We start from the raw sequence: 21,652 nt of genomic DNA, 5'->3' as shown, positions 1-21,652 counted from the left end.
CACCTGGCACAGCAACTGCAATTAGTGCCACCACTTGGTTGAGTCTGCAGCAGTTCACTGCCACCTTCTCGGATCCATCTGGTTTTTGCAGGCACCAGAGTGGTGAATTAAATGGAGATATGATGAAACTAACCCTATCCTTTAGGTCTTTAAGGGTGCCACTAGTTTCTGCCATTCCCCCAGGGATGTGATATTGGATTTGATTTGGTCTTGATCAGGAAGAAGGTGGTGGCAATTTCAGAGGGCTTCATCAGCCCTTCTCCACTCTATTTTCACCCCAGAGGAGTAGAATCGATATTAGGGTTGTGCCAGCTGCCAAGAATCTCCATTCCAAGTATACATTTGGAAGCTGAAAAAATGATCACTAGGTGGTTATGGACCCAGTGGGCCCACCATGAGCTAGATCTTAGGACTCCATTTATTACTTGACCCCATATGTCCTCCCTGTAAGAGGAGTGGCAGATGATGCTGGTCTACATGTATCATTGTTAACCGGGATCTTGTGTTCAAGAGTCTATGATGTTTGGGTATTTCTGTTTTCCTAGTGTATATTACCTGAAGTAAATGACTGTAGTTTCCTTTCTGGAAAGGAATAGGGAACCATTACTATGTACTGCCATAGCATTGCCAGGTCCTTCCTCCTGGGGATCTGTCCTCTCCTTTAGTCATTGAGTTTCAGATCTGGAAACTGGCATATGTCTGGAAACTGAGCAAGGGAGCATGAGACTACTGCTTCCAGCCTAATCATCTAGCCTTGATTTCTTTGATGTACAGATTGAATAGCACCCTTGTTGGCTGCCCAGATATTTTTCCTCAGTCATTTCATAACCCTCTAGTAGTCAGGTCCCTCTGTGAAACTGACTTGCCACTTGTTACGATGATTGTGTCTTTCTGACATCTGAGGGTCAAGTGGCCTTGACTGGCCTTTGGGGGATAGTGGCTATCATCGCAATTGCTATTAGAGACCATTTTATCATAGCATCTCCTACTGTAAGTCCTGGCTCTCAGAGAAGAGCCCCTACTGAACTTAGCGGTGTTGGTGACATTCTCACTAGAATATTTCTTATTGCTTTGATAAGTAATGTATTTTCTGGGTCCTTTGTGGATTTTCCAACTATTTGCAGTATATAGTCTATAGCATACTCACATCTCCGAGCCTTTTCATTCATCTACCTTTTGCTACAATTTTGGCATTTCTACCTCACTTAGTGTGGGCCATTGGTTTTTCCATGCTTCTGGGAGCCATCCTGGTAGTAGGATTGCATCATCTTTCAGGATCCTTGTCAGGGCATTAAATCCTGAGACCAATATCTGGTTCTTTTTTTTGAGACAGAGTCTCACTCTGTTGCCCAGGCTGGAGTGCAGTGGCGTGAACTCGGCTTGCTGGAACCTCTGCCTCCCAGGTTCAAGTGATTCTCCTGCCTTGGCCTCCCGAGTAACTGAGATTACAGGTGCAAGCTACCATGCCCAGCTAATTTTCACTATTTTTAGTAGAGATAGGGTTTCACCATGTTTGTCAGGCTGGTCTCAAACTCCTGATCTCAAATGATCCTCCTGCCTTGGCCTCCCAAAGTGCTGGGATTATAGACGTGAGCCACCATGCCCTGCCCCATCTGGTTCTTTAAAAGTATATATTGCTCTCTGTCATAACACATTCTGCATGCTCATCTTTGTAATTATTTTTAGAGAATAGAAGAGGTGTGGCTCTCAGTGCTTAGTTGATCAATGAAAAGTTGATTTGTTAGTATCACCATCCATTATCTCAGGTATAAATGAGGGAATCAGTTCTCTTTATCATCAGGTCCCTCTTTTTCTTCATAGTTCTGAATTTCATATAGTTCAAGAAAAGAAGTCCTCAAGAGCAGAGAATCTGAGAAATTAATGTGATTAGTATCTAATTACCACCAATATCATCTTACATAAACTATATAGAGACTTTTTTGGATTTCTGAGTTTTTCCTTTACTGACTTAAAAAAAACCCCACACAAACGAGTGAATTCATTTAGGACCAAGCAACGAAAAGTAGCTGTTATTCCCTGACACACTGTGGTATGGTTTGGCAGCAGGATAAGGCTGGGAATGGGTGTAGATCTCTCACTGGCTACACAGATGGGTTCTAAGTCTTGCCTTGTTGAATGGACAGTTTTGCTGAATCATGTGGATAGATAAGCTTAATAGTTTTCCCCTTTGCCCTTTGCCTTTCTAAATGTGATTATTTATAGGAAATGTGCTTTGGAAACTAGCATAAAGGAGAAAAAAGGCCTTTCCAGTTTGTCTTTTAAAGAACAAGCTAGGGATGGAGTTAAGCTAAGATTGAGCTCCATCTGGTGGCTAACTTTGATCAGTTCTTGGAACTAGGAACTGACCAAAATCTGGAAAGCCATGATTCTTCTAAAAATAGAAAATGGGCCGGGCGCGGTGACCACGCCTGTAATCCCAGCACTTTGGGAGGCTAAGGCAGGCAGATCACTTGACGTCAGGAGTTTGAGACCAGCCTGGCCAACATGGCGAAACCCTGTCTCTACTAAAACATACAAAAATTAGTGGGGCATGGTGGCAGGTGCCTGTAATCTCAGCTACTCAGGAGGCTGAGGCAGGAGAATTGCTTGAACCCAGGAGACAGAGGTTGCAGTGAGCTGAGATTGTGCCACTGCACTCCAGGCTGGGCTACTGAGCTAGATTCCATCTCAAAAAAAAAAAAAAAAAAAAAAAAAAAAGAATCATGATAAGCATGAATAAGGCATAGAGGCCAGATCAGCAGAGTCAATGTGTGGTCTCTGGTAGGACTGGTGGGATTTTTGCCAAGACTTTAACAAACTCTATGGAAATTTAAACAGTGGGATATTTATAATGCAAAGTAACAGACACGCCGAGCGGAGCGCGGTGGCTCACACTTGTAATCCTAACACTATGGGAGGCCGAGGCGGGCGGATCACCTAAAGTCAGCAGTTTGAGACTAGTCTGGCCAACATGGTGAAACCCCATCTCTACTAAAAATACAAAAATTAGCCGAGTGTGGTGGCGCGTGCCTGTAATCCCAGCTACTCAGGAGGCTGAGGCAGGAAAATCACTTGAACCCAGGAGGCAGAGGTTGCAGTGAGCCGAGATTGCGCCACTGTATTTCAGCCTGGGTGACAAGAGCGAAACTCCGTCTAAAAAAAAAAAAAGGCAAAGTAACAGACACAAAACTTCACAGGCAATCCTTGAATCTTTTCAAGATTCAAAGAAGGTCAGGAAGGGTGGATAAGCCTGATATCCCAAGAGAAAGGGCAGCTTTAAGAGCATACCTGGATTTTGAGCCTGGCAGATGAGGCTGCTATCAATCCAGCAATGTTGTAATCACCCAACAGGTTCGTCTTGCCTGCTGCACAGGGAAATCCAATTCACTGAGGGAAATCCAATTCACTGAGGGAAATCCAATTCACTGAGACAGTGTTGTGGTAGTAAAGAAATAGTCTTATTAATGCAAGGCCAGCCAAGCAGAGAGACAGGAGTTTAAGATTACTAAAATCTGCCTCCCTGAGAGCTCAGAGGCCAGAGTTTTTATAGATTATTTGGTGGGCAGGGAACTAGGGAATAGTTGAAGATGAAATCTTAGGGGTGTGGAAAATGGCCCTTGTGCACTAAGCGCACCTCTGGGTGGGGACCACAGGACTGGTTGAGTCAGGAGTCATGCGCCCTGGTAGGGTATGTCAGTTGCCAGAATGCAAAAATGTGAAAAACAATTCAATAGATCAATCTGAGGTTCTACACTAGTGATCTTATCTATAAGAGAAACTGGGGAAGTCACAAATCTTATAACCTAAGGCCACATAACTTCTGAGCAGTAAGGGATTACAAAAACTACACCTACATTTTGGCAGAAGTCAGGCACTCCATAATCCTAACATTGTGGGTTTTCATTAGTCTTACAAAAGCTATTTCAGTCCCTGAACAAGGAGGGGATCCGTTTTAGAGAGGGACTATTATCATCCTTGCCTTAAAGTTAAACTAGAAATTAAATTCCTCCCAAGGTTAGTTTGGCCTATGCCCAGGAAGGAATGAGGACAGCCAGCCTGTGAGGCTAGAAGCAAGATGGAGTCAGTCATGCTAGACTTCTCCCATTGTCATAATCTTTGCATTATTAGGTGGTTTCAATGTGCTGGAGAGGATGAAGGGTGGAGTGGGAAAGTACTGCAGGAATCAAAGAGGAAAGAATGGGGCCAGCATGGTGGCTCACGCCTGTAATCCCAGCATTGTGGGAGGCGGAGGCAGGAGGATCACCTGAGGGTCAGGAGTTCAAGACCAGCCTGGCCAACATGGTGAAACCCTTTCCCTACTAAAAATACAAAAATTTGAACCTGGGAGGCAGAGGTTGCAGTGAGCCAAGATCGCACCACTGTACTCCAGCCTGGGTGACAGAGCAAGACTCTGTCTCCAAAAAAAAAAAAAGGGAAAACCAGTGAGGTAAAGATTCAACTCCAAAAATTACAGAAAACAGAATGATCCTAAAGAAACAAAAACTAAGGGCCAGGCGCTCACACCTGTAATCCCAGCACTTTGGGAGGCCTGGGAAGGAGGATCACTTGAGGTCAGGAGTTGAGACTTGCGTGGATCACTTGAGACCAGCCTGGGCAACAAAGTGAGACCCTGTCTCTATAAAACAAAACAGCTAAGGAAATAAAAGATTAAAGCAAAAGCCGATGGAATAAGAAACAAAATCGGATAAACAAAACCAAAAGCTGCTTCTTTAAAAAAAAAAAAAAAAAAAAAGCAACACTTGAGTTCATACAGTTAAAAATGAATAATTAAATAAATGAGGTAGAACAGACAAATCTCCCATGCAGAATTTCAAATAATTTATGTAGGTACTCTGTCTTCATGGAGGTGGAGCATAACTCCCGGTACCTTCATTAAATGTGAGCTATACGTAACGACTTCCTGCAAAAGATTAAGGAAAAGGAAGGGATGAGTAACTTTACAGTGGAGAGGACTGACAGACTACTTCAGCCTGATGATCAAGGTCAACATAAAAAGTGAAATCATGTTAATAGCATGTACCTCCGGTGTGTAACTGCCCGGTGGGTTCACCTTGCCCATTTCCTAGACAGAGCCAATTTATAAAGACAGGTGAATTGTAATAGAGAAAGAGTAATTCACGTAGAGCCGCCTGTGCACGAGACCAGAGTTTTATTATTACTCAAATCTGTCTCCTGAAGCATTCAGAGTTTTTTTTTTTTTTTTTTTTTTTTTGGAGACGGAGTCTCGCTCTGCCGCCCAGGCTGGAGTGCAGTGGCCAGATCTCAGCTCACTGCAAGCTCCGCCTCCCGGGTTCACGCCATTCTCCTGCCTCAGCCTCCCCAGTAGTTGGGACTACAGGCGCCCGCCACCGCGCCCGGCTAGTTTTCTGTATTTTTTTAGTAGAGACGGGGTTTCACCGTGTTAGCCAGGATGGTCTCGATCTCCTGACCTCGTGATCCGCCCGTCTCGGCCTCCCAAAGTGCTGGGATTACAGGCTTGAGCCACCGCGCCCGGCTTTTTTTTTTTTTTTTTTTTTTTTTTTTTTTTGAGACGGAGTCTCACTGTGTCACCCAGGCTGGCAGTGCAGTGGTGCGATCTCGGCTCACTGCAAGCTCCGCCTCCCGGGTTCACGCCATTCTCCCGCCTCAGCCTCCAAGTAGCTGGGACTACAGGCGCCCGCCACCACGCCCGGCTAGTTTTTTGTATTTTTAGTAGAGACGGGGTTTCACCATGTTAGCCAGGATGGTCTCGATCTCCTGACCTCGTGATCCACCCGCCTCGGCCTCCCGAAGTGCTGGGATTACAGGCTTGAGCCACCGCGCCCGGCCAGGGATCAGAGTTTTTAAGGATAATACTGTGGGTGGGGGAAGGACAGTGTGTTGTGTTGATTGGTTAAGTCAGAGATGAAATAATAGGGAATTAAAGCCTCTTGCACTGAGTCAGTTCCTGGGTGAGGGCCACAAGATCAGATGAGCCAGTTTATTGATCTGGGTGGTGGTGCCAGCTGATCTATCAAGTGCAGGGTCTGTAAAGTATCTCAAGCACTGATCTTAAGAGCAGTCTAGGGAGGGTCAGAATCTTGTAGCCTCCAGCTGCATGACTCCTAAACCATAATATCTAACCTTGTGGCTCATTTGTTAGTCCTACAAAGGGAGTCCCCAGGCAAGAAGAAGGTTTGTTTTGGGAAAGGGCTGTCATCATCTTTGTTTTAACCTATAAACTAAGTTCCTCCCAAAGTTAGTTCAGCCTAAGCCCAGGACTGAACAAGGACAGTTTGGAGGGTGAAAGGGTGGCCTGCCCCTCCACACCTGTGGGCGTTTCTCGTCAGGTGGAACAAAAGATTTGAGAAAAGAAAGAGACACAGAGACAAAGTATAGAGAAATAAAAGTGGGCCCAGGGAACCGATGCTCAGCATTGATCATTATCTTTACCATCTCCGAGAGGGGGATGTGGCAGGACAATAGGGTAATAGTGGGGAGAGGGTCAGCAGGAAAACGTGAACAAAGATCTCTGTGTCATAAATAAGTTTAAGGAAAGGTGCTGTGCCTTGATGTGCATGTATACAAACATCTCCACAAACATTTCTGTGCATTACAGAGCAGCATTGCCGCTAGCACGTCTCACCTCTAGCCCTAAGGTGGTTTTCTCCTATCCCAGTAAATAGAACACACAATCGGGTTTTACACCGAGACATTCCATTGCCTAGGGATGAGCAGAAGACAGATGCCTTCCTCTATCTCAACTGCAAAGAGGCCTTCCTCTTTTACTAATCCTCCTCAGCACAGACGCTTTATGGGTGTTGGGCTGGGGGGCGCTGGGAGACGGCCAGGTCAGGTCTTTCCCTTTCCACGACTATCACATGGGGAGAAACCTTGGACAATACCTGGCTTTCCTAGGCAGAGGTCCCTGGGGCCTTCCGCAGTGTTTGTCTCTGGGTACTTGAGATTAGAGAATGGTGAGGACTTTTAACAAGCATACTGCCTTCAGGCACTTGTTTAACAAAGCACATCCTGCCTAGCCCTAAATCCATTAAACCTTGAGTAAACATAGCACATGTCTCTGCAAGCACAGGGCTGGGGGCAGGGTTACAGATTAAGAGCATCTCTTCAAACAGAAGAATTTTTCTTAGTACAGAACAAAATGGAGTCATAATCTTATGTCTACTTCTCTCTACATAGACACAGTAACAGTCTGATCTCTAATTTTTTGTATTTTTTTTTTCCTCACAGATCCGCCCGCCTCGGCCTCCCAAAGTGCTGGGATTACAGGCGTGAGCCACCGCGCCCGGTGCAAGATGGAGTTGGTTAGATCAGCTGTCTTTCACTGTCTTAGTTATAATTTTGCAATGGCAGGTATAATGTGATAAAATTGGCGCTTACCTCTATGGTCTTCCTTCTCAAAACCCCTAATCCCAGTCTAATCATGAGACTTCAAACTCCACTAGAGTGGAATTTTTTTTTTTTTTTTAAAGGCAGTCTCACTCTGTCACTCAGGCTGGAGTGCAGTGGTGTAATCTTGGCTCACTACAACCTCCACCTTCCACGTACAAGCAATTCTCATGCCTCAGCCTCCTGAGTAGCTGGGACTACAGGCGCGTGCCACCATGCCCGGCTAATTTTTGTATTTTTACTGGAGATGGGGTTTCACCATGTTGGCCAGGCTGGGCTAGAACTCCCAGCCTCAAGCGATCCACCCACCTTGGCCTCCCAAAGTGCAGGGATTACAGGCGTGAGCCACCGCACCCAGCCTAGAGTGGCATCTTAAAATATACTTGACCAGTATGCCTCAAAACAGTCAAGGTCATCAAAAACAAAAAAAGTCTGAGAATCTGTCACAGCCAAGAGGAGCCTAAGGACACACGATGACTAAATGTAATGTGGTATACTGTTTGGGCTCCTGGGGCAGAAAAAGGACCTTAGGAAATCAGAATAAAGTATGGGCTTTAATAAGATGTTAATAATAGGAAAAACTGGGTGTGGGGTAAATGGGCACTCTGTACTATCCTCACAATTCTTCTGTAAATCTAAAACCATTTTTTTTTTTGTTTTTTTGAGACGAAGTTTCACTCTTATTGTCCAGGCTGGAGTGCAATGGCGCAATCTTGGCTCGCTGGAATCTCTGCCTCCCGGGTTCAAGCGATTCTCCTGCCTCAGCTCCCAAGTAGCTGGGATTACACGCGCCTGCCACCACGCCTGGCTGATTTTTCTATTTTTAGTAGAGACGGGGTTTACACCGTCCTCATCTGTAAAATTGGTGTACAGTAGTGCCCCCTTATCCTTGGGAGATACGGTCCAAGACCTCCAGTGGATGCCTGAAACCACGAATATAACTGAACTCCATATGTACTGTGATTTTTCCTATGCATACATACCCATGATAAGTAGAGACAAGGTTTCTCCATGTTAGGCTGGTCTTGAACTCCTGACCTCAGGTGATCCGCTTGCCTTGGCTCCCAAAGTGCTGGGATTACAGACAGGCACCACCACACCAGGCTAATTTTTTGTATTTTTAGTAGAAACAGGATTTCCCCATGTTGGCCAGGCTGATCTCAAACTCCTGACCTCAAGTGATCTGCCCTACTTGGCCTCCCAAAGTGTTGGGATTACAGGCATGAGTCACCATGCCCAGCCAAAACTTTTAAAGGATGTCCTTTAGGAAGAAGATACATGATCACAGAAGGGAGTTCTGGGGAAAATGCAGACTGACAAGATTTAAAAAGCTATTAAAAAAGAAATTAGGTTGGGCATGGTGGCTCACACCTGTAATCCCAGCACTTTGGGAGGCCAAAGCTACTTGGGAGGCTAAGATGGGAGGATCACCTGATCCTGGGTAGGTAGAGGCTGTAGTGAGTTGTGATTGTGTCACTGCACTCCAGCCTGGGTGACAGTGAGACTGTCTCCTCAAAAATAAATAAAACAAAAAAAGGATATGTTTAACCTTTATTAATTTTAATTTGAAGGAGGGTAAGCATCTGGGTATTATTTCTTCTATTAAGCGTAGGACTGGCTATCATATTTCTCTAACTATAAAAGTAGAGAAGGGTGGATGTAGTAAACTGTGAATAGGCCAAAGGAACACAGAAAAAGTAGGAACTACACCAAAAACAGGAATGATGAGGAACAATGATGATCACATAGAAAATAACAAAATAGAAAGAGGGCCCAACGGTACCTCACAATAATGATCAATAATACCTCATCTTGGCTGGGCAAGGTGGCTCGCTTTGGGAGACCAAGGTGAGGGGATTGCATAAGCTCAGGAGTTGGAGATCAGCCTGGGCAACACGGCAAAACTCTGTCTCTATGAAGAATACAAACATTAGCCGGGTGTGGTGGTGTGTGCCTATAGCAATAGTTACTCGGGGGACTGAGGCAGGAGGATTGCTCGAGCCCAAGACGTCAAGGCTGCAGTGAGCCATGTTTGCCACTGCACTCCAGCCTAGGTGACAGCAACACCACATCTCTTAAAAAAAAAAAAAAAATTCCGTGGTCCCATGTTATCATTGAGGCAAATGGAGAAAAGAATTTCAATAAATTTTCCCAATTATTAATATGCAATTTTAGCAGAGACTTTTCTTGATACTGTAGAGCATATACAGAGATTTATATACAGTCAAATGGCCATATAGTTGACTTCGTTTTTTATTTTCATTTTTATTTTTTGAGACACAGTCTCACTCTGTCACCTAGGCTGGAGTGCAATCTCAGCTCACTGCAGCCTCCACCTCCCAGGTTCAAGCAATTCTCCTGCCTCAGCCTCCCGAGTAGCTGGATTACAGGCGTGCACCACTCTGCCTGGCTAAGTTTTTTGTATTTTTAGTAGAGACGGGGTTTCGCCATGTTGGCCAGGCTGGTCTCGAACTCCTGACTGCAAGTGATCTAAGAGCCTTGGCCTCCCAAAGTGCTGGGATTATAGGCATGAGCCACCGTGCCAGATTGACCTGGTTTTTATTCATTAATACCACATTGCATTAATGAAGGCTAACTGGTTGATAAATATGCAGTCACTGTAACAGTCAATCATCTAGTGTTTAACTGTGTACCTAGGGTCTCAGTAGTAGAATAGAGATTTATCATCCATGCCAAAAAGGAGTTTGTAGCCAAGTGTGAGAGAATGTATTCACATGAAAAGTGACAAAGAGGCAGGAAAAACGTTATTTGATGTTCTCACACCGTCCTCATCTGTAAAATTGGTGTACAGTAGTGCCCCCTTATCCTTGGGAGATATGGTCCAAGACCTCCAGTGCATGCCTGAAACCACGAATATAACTGAACTCCATATGTACTGTGATTTTTCCTGTGCATACATACCTATGATAAAGTTTAATTTGTGTTAGGCACAGTAAGAAATTAACAACAATAAAAAACTTACAATATACTGTAATAAAACAAAAATCATAATGCAAAAATTCATAATGAAAAAGTTGAATGGATTTAGTCACATAAAAACATCAACATTTGTGATACTGAAAAAGTACTATAAATAAAAGTAAAACCAAATGAAAACTGAAATTAAAAATAAAGAGCTAGGGCCAGCCTATGGTGGTTCATGCCTGTAATCCCAGTATTCTGGGAGGCCAAAGCAGGAGAATTGTTTGAGGCCAGGAGTTCAAGACCAGCCTGAGCAACATAGCGAGACCCTGTCTCTAAAAATAAAAAAATAAAAAGCTGTTGTAGACTAGTAAGAAAAATAAACACATCAATAGAAATATAGGCAAAGGACATGAGAAGGCATTCTGGCCAAGCGCAGTGGCTCACGCCTGTAATCCCAGCACTTTGGGAGGCCGAGGCAGGCGGATCACTTGAGGTCAGGAGTTTGAGACCAGCCTGGCCAATGTGGCAGTGAAGCCCCGTTTCTACTAAAAATACAAAAAAAAAAAAAAAAAAAAAAAAAAAAAAAAAAAAGCCAGGCGTGGTGGCTTGTGCCTGTAATCCTAGCTACTCGGGAGGCTGAGGCAGAATTGCTTGAACCCGGGAGGCAGAGGTTGCAGTGAGCCAAGATCGCACCAGATCGCACTTCACTCCAGCCTGGGTGACAGAGTAAGACCCCATCTCAAAAAAACAAAACAAAAAACCCAAGAGAGAGAGAAGGCATCCACAAAAGAAACACAAATGTTTCACAAAGGTATAAAAAGATACTTAACTTCACAAACAATAAAACCATAAAACCTGGCCTATACTAAAACCTAATTCAGTGATTTTTTATTTTATTATGTTTTTTGAGATATGGTCTCCATCATACAGACTATAGTACAGTGGCTGGTGTGACCACGGCTCACTGCAGCCTGAACCTTCCAGGCCCAAGCAATCCTCCTGCCTCTGTCCCACCTACTGCTACCTTGTAGCTGGGACTACAGTTACATGCCAACATGCCTGGCTAATTTTAAAGTTTTTTTATAGAGACAAGGTCTGACTATATTGCCCAGGCTGGTTTTGAACTCCTGGGCTCAATGAATCTTCCTGCCTCGGTCTCCCAAAGTGCTGGGGTTACAGATATAAGCCATTGCGCTTGGCCCAAGCGATATTTTAAAGTTTTATACTAACTGATAATGTGTTTTGGCATTTAAGCTACTGAAAATCATGATAAAGAAATATGACAGACTTGTTCTTTTTTTTTTTTTTTTTTTTTTGAGACAGAGTCTTGCTCTATCGCCCAGGCTGGAGTGCAATGGCACAATCTTGGCTCACTGCAACCTTTGCCTCCTGGGTTCAGGCGAATCTCCTGCCTCAGCCTCCTGAGTAGCTGGGATTACAGGCGCATGCCAACATGCCTGGCTAATTTTTGTATTTTTAGTAGAGATGGGGTTTCACCATGTTGGGCAGGCTGGTCTGGAACTCCTGACCTCAGGTGTTCCACCCACCTCCGCCTCCCAGTCTTGAATTACAGGCGTGAGCCACCGCACCCGGCCAGACTTTTTCTTTTTAACTAACAGTTAAGGAGAATGGAATCAGTTTGTCAATGTTTCAACACATAAAAATTTAATTTATAGAGCTTGTTTATTTTTTCAAAACTAGCATTAATAAAAGAATAAACAGGAATGTTCTTCCTTATTTACAAAAGTTCCTTGGGACATTATCCTAGCTACATCCACTTAATACAAAAAAATTGAAAAGCTGAACCAACCTTTTGTAATTCTTCACCTTTTTTCTTCATGTAGGAGCAAGCAAAGAAAGCTTTCTTGGCAATCGATACCAATCCCTAGATATATTTTACATTTACTATTATAACTCATTTGGAATCTTTAAACAAGTCTCTAAAAGTGACTTGTCTAAAAGTGAATACAGACTATAGAAAACACTTGCTGCCTTTTAGCTACAGGGGCAAAAAAGGATTCAGACAGGGCCTCGGAGGCCAAGGCTACTGGACAGCTTTATCCCACTGCACTGAGGTGTGGATCACAGTTTACAAAGTTGTTTTTTTTTGAGACAAGGTCGCCTTCTGACCCCAGGTTGGAGCGATGTGGTGCAACCACTGCTCAAGGCAGCCTCAACCTCCCAAGCTCAAGCCATCTTCCCACCTCAGCTTTCCAAGTAGCAGGGACTACAGGCACATGCCACCAAGCCTGGCTGGTTTTTTTTTTTTACTTTTCTTTTGTTTTGAGACGAAGTTTTGCTCTTTCGCCCAGGCTGGAGTGAAGTGGCATGATCTCGGTTCACTGCAACTTCCGCCCCCCAGTTTCAAGCGATTTTTTTTTTTTTTTTTTTTTTTTTTTTTTGAGACGGAGTCTCGCTCTGTCGCCCAGGCTGGAGTGCAGTGGCGCGATCTCGGCTCACTGCAAGCTCCGCCTCCCGGGTTCACGCCATTCTCCGGCCTCAGCTTCCCGAGTAGCTGGGACTACAGGCGCCCGCCACTGCGCCCGGCTAATTTTTTTCTATTTTTAGTAGAGACGGGGTTTCACCATGGTCTCGATCTGCTGACCTTGTGATCCGCCCGCCTCGGCCTTCCAAAGTGCTGGGATTACAGGCGTGAGCCACCGCGCCCGGCCTCAAGCGATTATCCTGCCTCAGCCTCCCAAGTAGCTGGGATTACAGGCATGTGCCACCACGTCCGGCTAATTTTTGCAGTTTTAGTAGAGATGGAGTTTCACCATGTTGGACAGGCTGGTCCCGACCTCTTGACCTCAGCCTCCCAAAGTGCTAGGATTACAGGCCTGAGCCACCACACCTGGCCTCTTTTTTTTTTTTTAGATGGAATCTCACTCACTCTGCCACCCAGGCTGGAAAGCAGTGGCACAATCTCTGCTCACTGCAACTTCTACCTTCCAGGTTCAAGCAGTTCTCTTGCCTCATCATCCCGAGTAGCTGGGATTACAGGCGTGCACCACCACGCCCAGCTAATTTTTGTATTTTTTTTGTGGAGACGGGGTTTCACCATGTTGGCCAGGCTGGTCTTGAACTCCTGGACTCAAGTGATCTGCCCACCTCGGCCTCCCAAAGTGCTGGGATTACACGTGTGAGCCACTTTGCCTTGCCTAAGGCTAATTAAAAAAAATTTTTGTTTTTTGAGATGGAGTTTCGCTCTTGTTGTCCAGGCTGGAATGCAATGGTGTGATCTTGGCTCACTGCAACCTCTGCCTCCTGGGTTCAAGTGATTCTCCTGCCTCAGCCTCACGAGTAGCTGGGATTACAGGTGCCCACCACCACGCCTGGCTAATTTTTGTATTTTTAGTAGAGACGGGGTTTCTCCATGTTGGCCAGGCTGGTCTCGAACTCCTGGGCTCAAGTGATCCTCCTGCCTCGGTGTCCTAATATGCTGGGATTACAGGTGTCAGCCACGATTCCTGGCCCATAGTTTTGTTAACAGCTTCCTGGGCAGTCTCCCGACCTATTTCCAGTGACACCAGGCTTCATTCAGTCTGTTCATCACTGTGACTGAGAGGAAAGCACTGGAATGAGTATTCATTCTGTTTTAAGCAAATTCATGGTTTCCAGGCTGAGCATCACTATTCCTAGAAGTAAAGCATGGAAGTGAGTAGGCACACTGTACAGGAACACATACACGATATACAGAGAAAGTGACCCTACAGAAAACACTGCTGAGGCTACCCTACTGGTCACTCTAGAGCAGACCACCTGCAACAGAATCACCCAGAACATCCAAAAAATAAAGAAAAATAATGATAACTAATATTTATTAAGTACTTCCCATGTGTTCTAAGTGCTTTACCATATTCATTCATTCCTTTAATCCTTGGGGAAAAACCTGTAAGTAGGCTCCTGTCACTAGCCCCATTTTACAGGCAAGGAGACTGAAGAACAGGAAGGTGAAGTCATTTGCCAGTATGCTTGACTGCTGGAAGGGAGGGAGGCTGTGCAAGGAGAGCTGCATGTTTATAGTGCTCCTGGGTTCGTTCTAAGTCTGAGAATCACGGAGTACAGGACTTTCAGGGCTAGAGTTTTTATTTTTTACTTTTTTATGGGATGCACAAACTGCAGAGAAATGGAGTCTATGCACCGAGGCAGCAGTTTGTCACAGAAAGTGGAAGCCAGCTAGAATCCTTTTCAATCCCTTAAAAGAGAGGTTCGCAGGGGCAGACTGGAGGGAAGGGTCTGGGCTAGGAGATCTTCAAACCTCTTCTTTGGATTTCCCAGTGGCCTCCGACAGTACCTCATTCCAGGACTTCCATGATTACTCTGAAAAGCAAGGAATCCTAGCTTCCCAGGATGTGAGAGGGAGTCCCAGTCCTGTGGGAGGGAAGTTGTGCAAGTGAAAGAGGATGGATCCCATAGCACAGATGGCCTAGGTTTCTACCACCGAGGGCCTGGGCACATGAAGTTCCTTACCCGCAGCCTGTTTCTTTCAGGATCTCCCTGCCAAGATGTGAATCAGCCTTTTTTTTTTTTTTTTTTTTTTTTTTTTTTTTGAGACGGAGTCTCGCTCTGTCACCAGGCTGGAGTGCAGTGGCACCATCTCGACTCACTGCAACCTCCTCCTCCTGGTTCAAGCAATTCTCCTGCCTCAGCCTCCTGAGTAGCTGGGACTACAGGCATGTGCCACCACGCCCGGCTAATTTTTTGTATTTTTAGTAGAGACGGGGTTTCACCGTGTTAGCCAGGATGGTCTCAATCTCCTGACCTTGTGATCTCTCACCTCGGCCTCCCAAAGTGCTGGGACTACAGGCGTGAGCCATTGCGCCCGGCCTGTGCCTGGCTTATTACTATTATTTTAAAATTAATTAATAAAATAATATTTAAAAATGTCAATTTTAGACTCGGAGTGGTAGCTCATGCCTATAATTCCAGTACTTTGGGAGGCCGAGGTAGGGGGCTCACTTCAGGTCAGGAGTTCGAGACCAGCCTGGCCAACATGGTGAAACCCTATTTCTACTGAAAATACAAAAACTAGCTGGGTGTTGTGGCATGTGTCTGTAATCCCAGCTACTTGGGAGGCTGAGACAGGAGAATTGCTTGAACCCAGGAGGTGAAGGTTGCAGTGAGCCGAGATCACGCCACTGTACTCCAGCCTGGGCAAGAGAGAGAGACTCCGTCTCAAACAAACAAACAAACAAACAAAAAAAGCTGGGTGCGGGGACTCACATCTGTAATCCCAGCATTTTGGGAGGCCGAGGTGGGCGGATCACGGGGTCAGGAGTCCGAGACCAGCCTGGCCAAGATGGTGAAACCCTGTCTCTACTAAAAATATAAAAATTAGCTTGGCGTGGTGGCGGGCGCCTGTAATCCCAGCTACTTAGGAGGCTGAGGCAGAGAATAGCTTGGACCTGGGAGGCGGAGGTTGCCGTGAGCCGAGATCGTGCCACTGCACTCCAGCCTGGGCATCAGAGTGAGATTCTGTCCCAAAAAAAACCACAAAAAACAAAAAACTTTTTACATCATGTCTATATATTTCAAAAAGAAATTAATAGACTCTGCTTCATTCTTTTTTATATTATAAAGGGTATTGATTGTGACCAACTAAGCTAATTTCACCATCCTCTAATGGGTGACAACCTGCAGTTTGAAAAACACTGCCATCATTTACTAATTAATGACTAAAATATTGACAGAATGTACAAAGAAAGAGAACAGGCTGGGAGCGGTGGCTCACACTTGTAATCCCAGCACTTTGAGAGGGTGACGTGGGTGGATCATGAGGTCAGGAGATCGAGACCAGCCTGGCCAAGATGGTGAAACCCCGTCTCTACTAAAAATACAAACAATTAGCCAGCAGTAGTGGCATGTGCCTATAGTCCCAGCTACTCGGGAGGCTGAGGCAGGAGAATCACTTGAACCTGGGAGGCGGAGGTTGCCGTGAGCCGAGATCGCGCCACAGCACTCCAGCCTGGGCAACGAGCAAAACTCCATCTCAGAAAAAAAAAAAAAAAAAGAAAACAAAGAAAAAATAGAAACAAAAACTTTTGCACTATAGGATCATTTCCTTCAGGACACTAAGTGAAGAGGGTCTTGCTATATATTGTCAACTGGGTGTAGTGGGTTAAATTGTATACCTCAAAAAGATATGTCCAAGTTCTAATTCCTGATACTTGTGAATGTGGACTTACCTGGAAATAAGGTCTCTGCAGATGTAATTATCATTTTTCTGTTTTTCTTTTTCTTTTTTTTTGGAATGTAGTCTCGCTCTGTTGCCCAGGTTGGAGTGTAGTGGCACAATCTCAGCTCACTGCAACCTCTGCCTCCCAGGTTAAGCCATATAAAAATTTTAAAATGATTCCTAAACTACAAGTTCTACAAAAAACAGGCATGAAAAAGGCTTAGTCCTATCCATGTACTAAATAGTACAATAGTACAATACTTCAATAAATAAAAGGCTGTAGTTGTATTAATGCATGAAAAGGCCAATCAATGTAATAGAACAGAAAACCAAAAATACACCCATATATATGCATAGAAATTTAATATTTAGTAAAGGGGACAATTCAGATTACTGTGGAAAAGGCGGATTACTCAATCAAGGATTTAATTATCATTGGAATAAACAGGTTAACCTATTAAAAATCCATCTGAGGCCAGGTACAGTGGGTCACACCTGTAATCCCAGCACTTTGGGAGGCCAAGGAGGGTGGATCACTTGAGCCAAGGAGCTTGAGATCAGCCTGGGCAAGACAGTGAGACCTTGTCTCCACAAAAATAAAAACAATTTAAAAACTAGCCAGGCATAGTGGTCCATGCCTGTAGTCCCAGCTGCTCAGAAGGTTGAGCTAGGAAGGTAACTGGAGCCCAGGAATTTGAGGCTGCAGTGAGCTATGATCACACCCACCACTGCACTCCAGCCTGGGTAGCAGAGTGAGGCTCTGTCTCCAGCAACAACAACAAAAACAACAACAAGAACAACAACAAAACAACAACAACAACAAAAAACAGTAAAATTAGATTTAAATATATATGTAAAATAATAAAAATTCATTTGAATTATACCTAACAACCTAAATCAAATCACACCTCAGGAACATCAGACATTTAAATGTAAAAAAGAAAACTCAAACCATACCAGAGGAAGCCATTAGCAAATATTTTATAGTCATGGAATAAGGACGGCATTCCTAAGAATGAAACAAAATCCACAGACAATAAACATAAAAAGATTCAGGCTGGGCACAGTGGCTCATGCCTGTAATCCCAGCACTTTGGGAGGCTGAGGCGGGGCAGATCATGTGAGGTCAGGAGTTTGAGACCAGCCTGACCAACAGGGAGAAATCCCGTCTCTACTAAAAATACAAAATTAGCCAGGCATGGTGGCGTGTGCCTGTAATCCCAGCTACTCAGGAGGTTGAGGCAGGAGAATCGCTTGAACCTGGGAGGTGGAGGTTGCGGTGAGCCGAGATCGTGCCATTGCACTCCAGCCTGGGCAACAAGAGTGAAACTCCGTCTCAAAATAAACAAAAACAAAAACAAAAAAAGGCTGAATATATTTTGTTGTATGTCTAAATCACATTTTGTTTATCCATTCATCTGCTCATGGATTCTTGGGTTGGTTCCACCTTTTGGCCACTGTGAATAATGCTATTATAAATACTGGCATCCGTACTTATTTCAGTCTCTGCTTTCAATTCTTTTGAACATAAACCTAAAAATTGAATTGCTGGGTCATAAGGTAATTCTCTAACTTTCTGAGGACACATCAAACTGTTTTTCACAGTGGCTACACCATTTTATATCACCAGTAATAACAAGGGTTCAAATTTCTCAATATCTTTGCCAACAATTTTGTCTTTTCCATCTTTTCTTTTCTCTCTCTTCTCTTTCTTTCTCTTTTTTTTTGATGGAGTCTTGCTCTGTTCAGTCTGGAGTGCAGTGGCGTGATCTCGGCTTACTGCAACCTCCATCTCCCAGGTTCAAGCAATTCTCGTGCCTCAGCCTCCTGAGTGGCTGGGACTACAGGCACCCGCCACCACAACCAGCTAATTTTTGCATCTTTTAGTAGAGACAGGATTTTGCCATGTTGGCCAGGCTGGTCTTGAACTCCTGACGTTAGGTGATCCACCTGCCTTGGCCTCCTAGAATGCTGGGATTACAGGTGTGAGCCACCATGCTTGGCCCCATTTTTTTGATAATAGCCATTCTAATGGGTATGAATTGGTATCTCATTGTGGTTTTGATCTGCATTTCCCTAATGACTAGTGATGTTGAACCTCTTTTCACGTTCTTATTGGCCATTTGTATATCATCTTTGGAGAAATGTCTATTTAAGTCCTTTGCTTATAATTTATTGTTTGAGATAGGGTCTTGCTATGTTGCCCAGGCTGGTCTCAAACTTCTGGGCTCAGCAATCCTCCTGCCTCAGCCTCCTGAATAGTAGGGAGTATAAGTGTGTGCCAATGCACTTGGCTACTTTATGTTTCAATTGGGTTGTTTGTTATCCTGTATATTAATCTCTTATCAGATATATAATTTGCAAATTTTTTTTCTCGTTCTGTGGGTTGTCTTTTCATTGTTCTTCATGTTCTTTGATGTACAAAAGTTTATAATTTTGATGAAATCCAATTCATCTTTTTTGTTGTTGTTGCCTGTGCTTTTGGAGTCATATCTGAGAAATAATTGCCAAATCTAACATCATGAAGCTTTTGCCCTGTGTTTTCTTCTAACAGTTTTACATTTAGGTATTTGATCCACTTTAAGTTCTGTATATGGTAGGTATAAGGTAAGGAGTCCAGCAACATTCTTTTGTATGTGGATATCCAGCTTTCTAAGTACTATTTTTTGAAAAGACTGTCCCTCCTCCACTGAATGGTCTTGGCACCCTTGTTGAAACACAGGAGGACTTTAAAGTCAACTCAGATTTCTCAGCTTATTGTCTGGGCTCTTGATAACTGCTCCCTCGGTAAATGACAACATATATCAATGCAGTAGTGCCTATCATATGATAAGGCAAGGACTATTGAGCTAATGAAAGTAAAAAGCTTAGAAGAACACCTGTGGTATGTAGTAAAAGCTCAACAAATGTTGGCTATTTCATTATTAAGAGTGACACTGGAGTCCAACATCTCACTTGTTTTCATTAAAGGTTTTAACATTTTGCAGAGTCTGTTATGTAAGTCAGGCCAAAAAGTACTATACCCTGATCACAACTAATCTTTGGATTTTCCCCCAAGACATATCCTCATCCACTCCTTTGCTTCTAAGTTTATTTTGCTTCTTATAACAAGTGTTGCACTCAATACCCAAAGATAAATCTTGATCTTAACATACGGCATGCTTTTTGTCAATGCTTTTTCTATGGATACTACTAAGACCCTTAGGTTGGGTGAGTGTTAGAGTGCCACTGCACTGCACTTTAGCCTGGGTAACAAAGCCAGACCTTGTCTCCCCACAAAAAAAAGAAAAAGAAAAGGGGTCTTGCCATGTTGCCCAGACTGGTCTCAAATTCCTGGTCTCAAGCAATCCTCCCACCTTTGCCTCCCAAAATGTTAGGATTACAGGTATGAACCACTGCACCCAACCAACATTTCCACTTACACTTCACCAAAAGTTTCTTTCACTTCAGACTGATTTTCCAAGTGTACGCTAAGAGGCTTTTAGTTGTGTTGATGCCACAACTGCCAGTCTACTTATTAAGTTCAGGATTTAAATGCTAAAGACACAAGAACCTGAAAAAGGCTTACACAAACTCCTCTCAGCAAGAGCCCTTAGTCTCCATTCCCACCTTCCCCAGATCCAGCTCACAGTGACCAGTCACCAGGTACCTCTTTTTTTTTTTTTTTTTTTTTTTTTTTTTTTTTTGAGACGGAGTCTCGCTCAGTTGCCCAGGTTAGAGTGCAATGGCACGATCTTGGCTCACTGCAACCTCCACCTCCCAAGTTCTAACAATTTTCCTGCCTCAGCCTGCCAAGTAGCTGGGATTACAGGAACCCACCATCATGCCCGGCTAACTTTTGTATTTTTATAGAGATGGGGTTTCACCATGTTGGCCAGGCTGGTCTTGAACTCCTCACCTCATGCAGTCATCTCTTTTCTGTCCACCCAATTCCTTCTTCAGTACAGACAGAGTTCCTACTTTATTCTTCTCTCAACATTATAATTATTTTGGGGTTTCTGGGAAAAATTTATCTTACTTATTTCCATATATCAAAGGCCTATGCAGAACAGCTAAATAGATACTGATGAGAAATATACTACTAGACAAACTCTAACACTCACTTAACCTAAAGGTCTTAGAAATTTGTTCTGTAACACATTTTATTCAAACTACACTAGAGTCCTGCCTCTAACCAAGAGTAAGGGCTGAATGACTCCTTTTACCCTAGAGTGCACTAGTCTCTGAGATATACAGGGACTCCTCAATCAGTTCTCAGATGATTCTGCCTCTAGGAGCAGCAGAAACTAGAGGAAATCATGTCTGGGCTTACTTGAAGTTGTGTGCTTATCCAAAATCTGCCTTGCTCACTCAAGAGTCCAGGTATCACTGGTCTTTGAGGTCACTAGGCAGCATCCAGTCTTTGAAGCAAACCATTCCAGGTTTTTGACTCTGCTTTCCTGTCAATGTCAGCTAGAGGAACTCTTCGCCCTGCCTTGGCCCTGGCTGGTCCTGGTTCCACTCTGGCTCATTTGCTTCTGCACCTGGCCTAGGATACCACATGATTAATTCCTTCCCGTGTGCCTCTGGCCCAGGTTTGCCAAGGGAATGCACTCAGAGCAGCTCTACCTATTCCTGTCCATCAGTTGCTGGTTGAGCACTGGCACTGCACATACCTGCTCTACAGAATCTTAAACCTTCAGGAGTCTACCTGCTCACAGGTCCTGTGTTCCTACAGGCCTTCTTCATCAAGGGTGGGGTCACAGTTTTGCCCCAAGAGGGCAACCTGCCTCCTTGTTCCTGTACTGGCTTGAGACTCCTAGGCTGTGTGTGAACTAGCTGATAGGCCAGAAGCTTTAGGATGAAAAGAATACTGGAGAAGTCCTCAAAGTTAGAACTTTTATTGGTGTCTGTGTCCCCTCACTCCTGTTACCTATCTTGACCCTTCCCTACTTACCTTAGTGATTTTGTGATTTCAGTGAAAAAGACGCAACCTAGAGAAGACTGCGAGGTCCCATACCTTCCAGGTGGCAGAGTCGACCTTAGACAGGGTCTTGCTTTGTTGCCCGGGCTGGAATGCAGTGGTGCGATCTCAGCTCACAGCACCCTCGAACTTTCGGGCTCAAGCAATCCTCCCACCTCAGCTTCCCGTATAGCTGGGGCTATAGGCATGCACCACCATGC

At 44.3% G+C, this 21,652-nt stretch overlaps 1 protein-coding gene across 2 annotated transcripts in view; it reads left to right on the top strand.

The window, feature by feature from the left end:
* The window catches only part of KHDC1 (KH domain containing 1), a 66,062-nt gene that overhangs the window by 23,412 nt on the left and 20,998 nt on the right, over positions 1 to 21,652 (top strand). The window lies entirely within an intron of this gene.

The sequence above is a fragment of the Macaca thibetana genome, chromosome 4, assembly GCF_024542745.1.
Source record: "Macaca thibetana thibetana isolate TM-01 chromosome 4, ASM2454274v1, whole genome shotgun sequence".
In the NCBI taxonomy this organism is placed as follows: domain Eukaryota; kingdom Metazoa; phylum Chordata; class Mammalia; order Primates; family Cercopithecidae; genus Macaca; species Macaca thibetana.
This window is presented reverse-complemented; position numbering and strand designations above follow the sequence as displayed.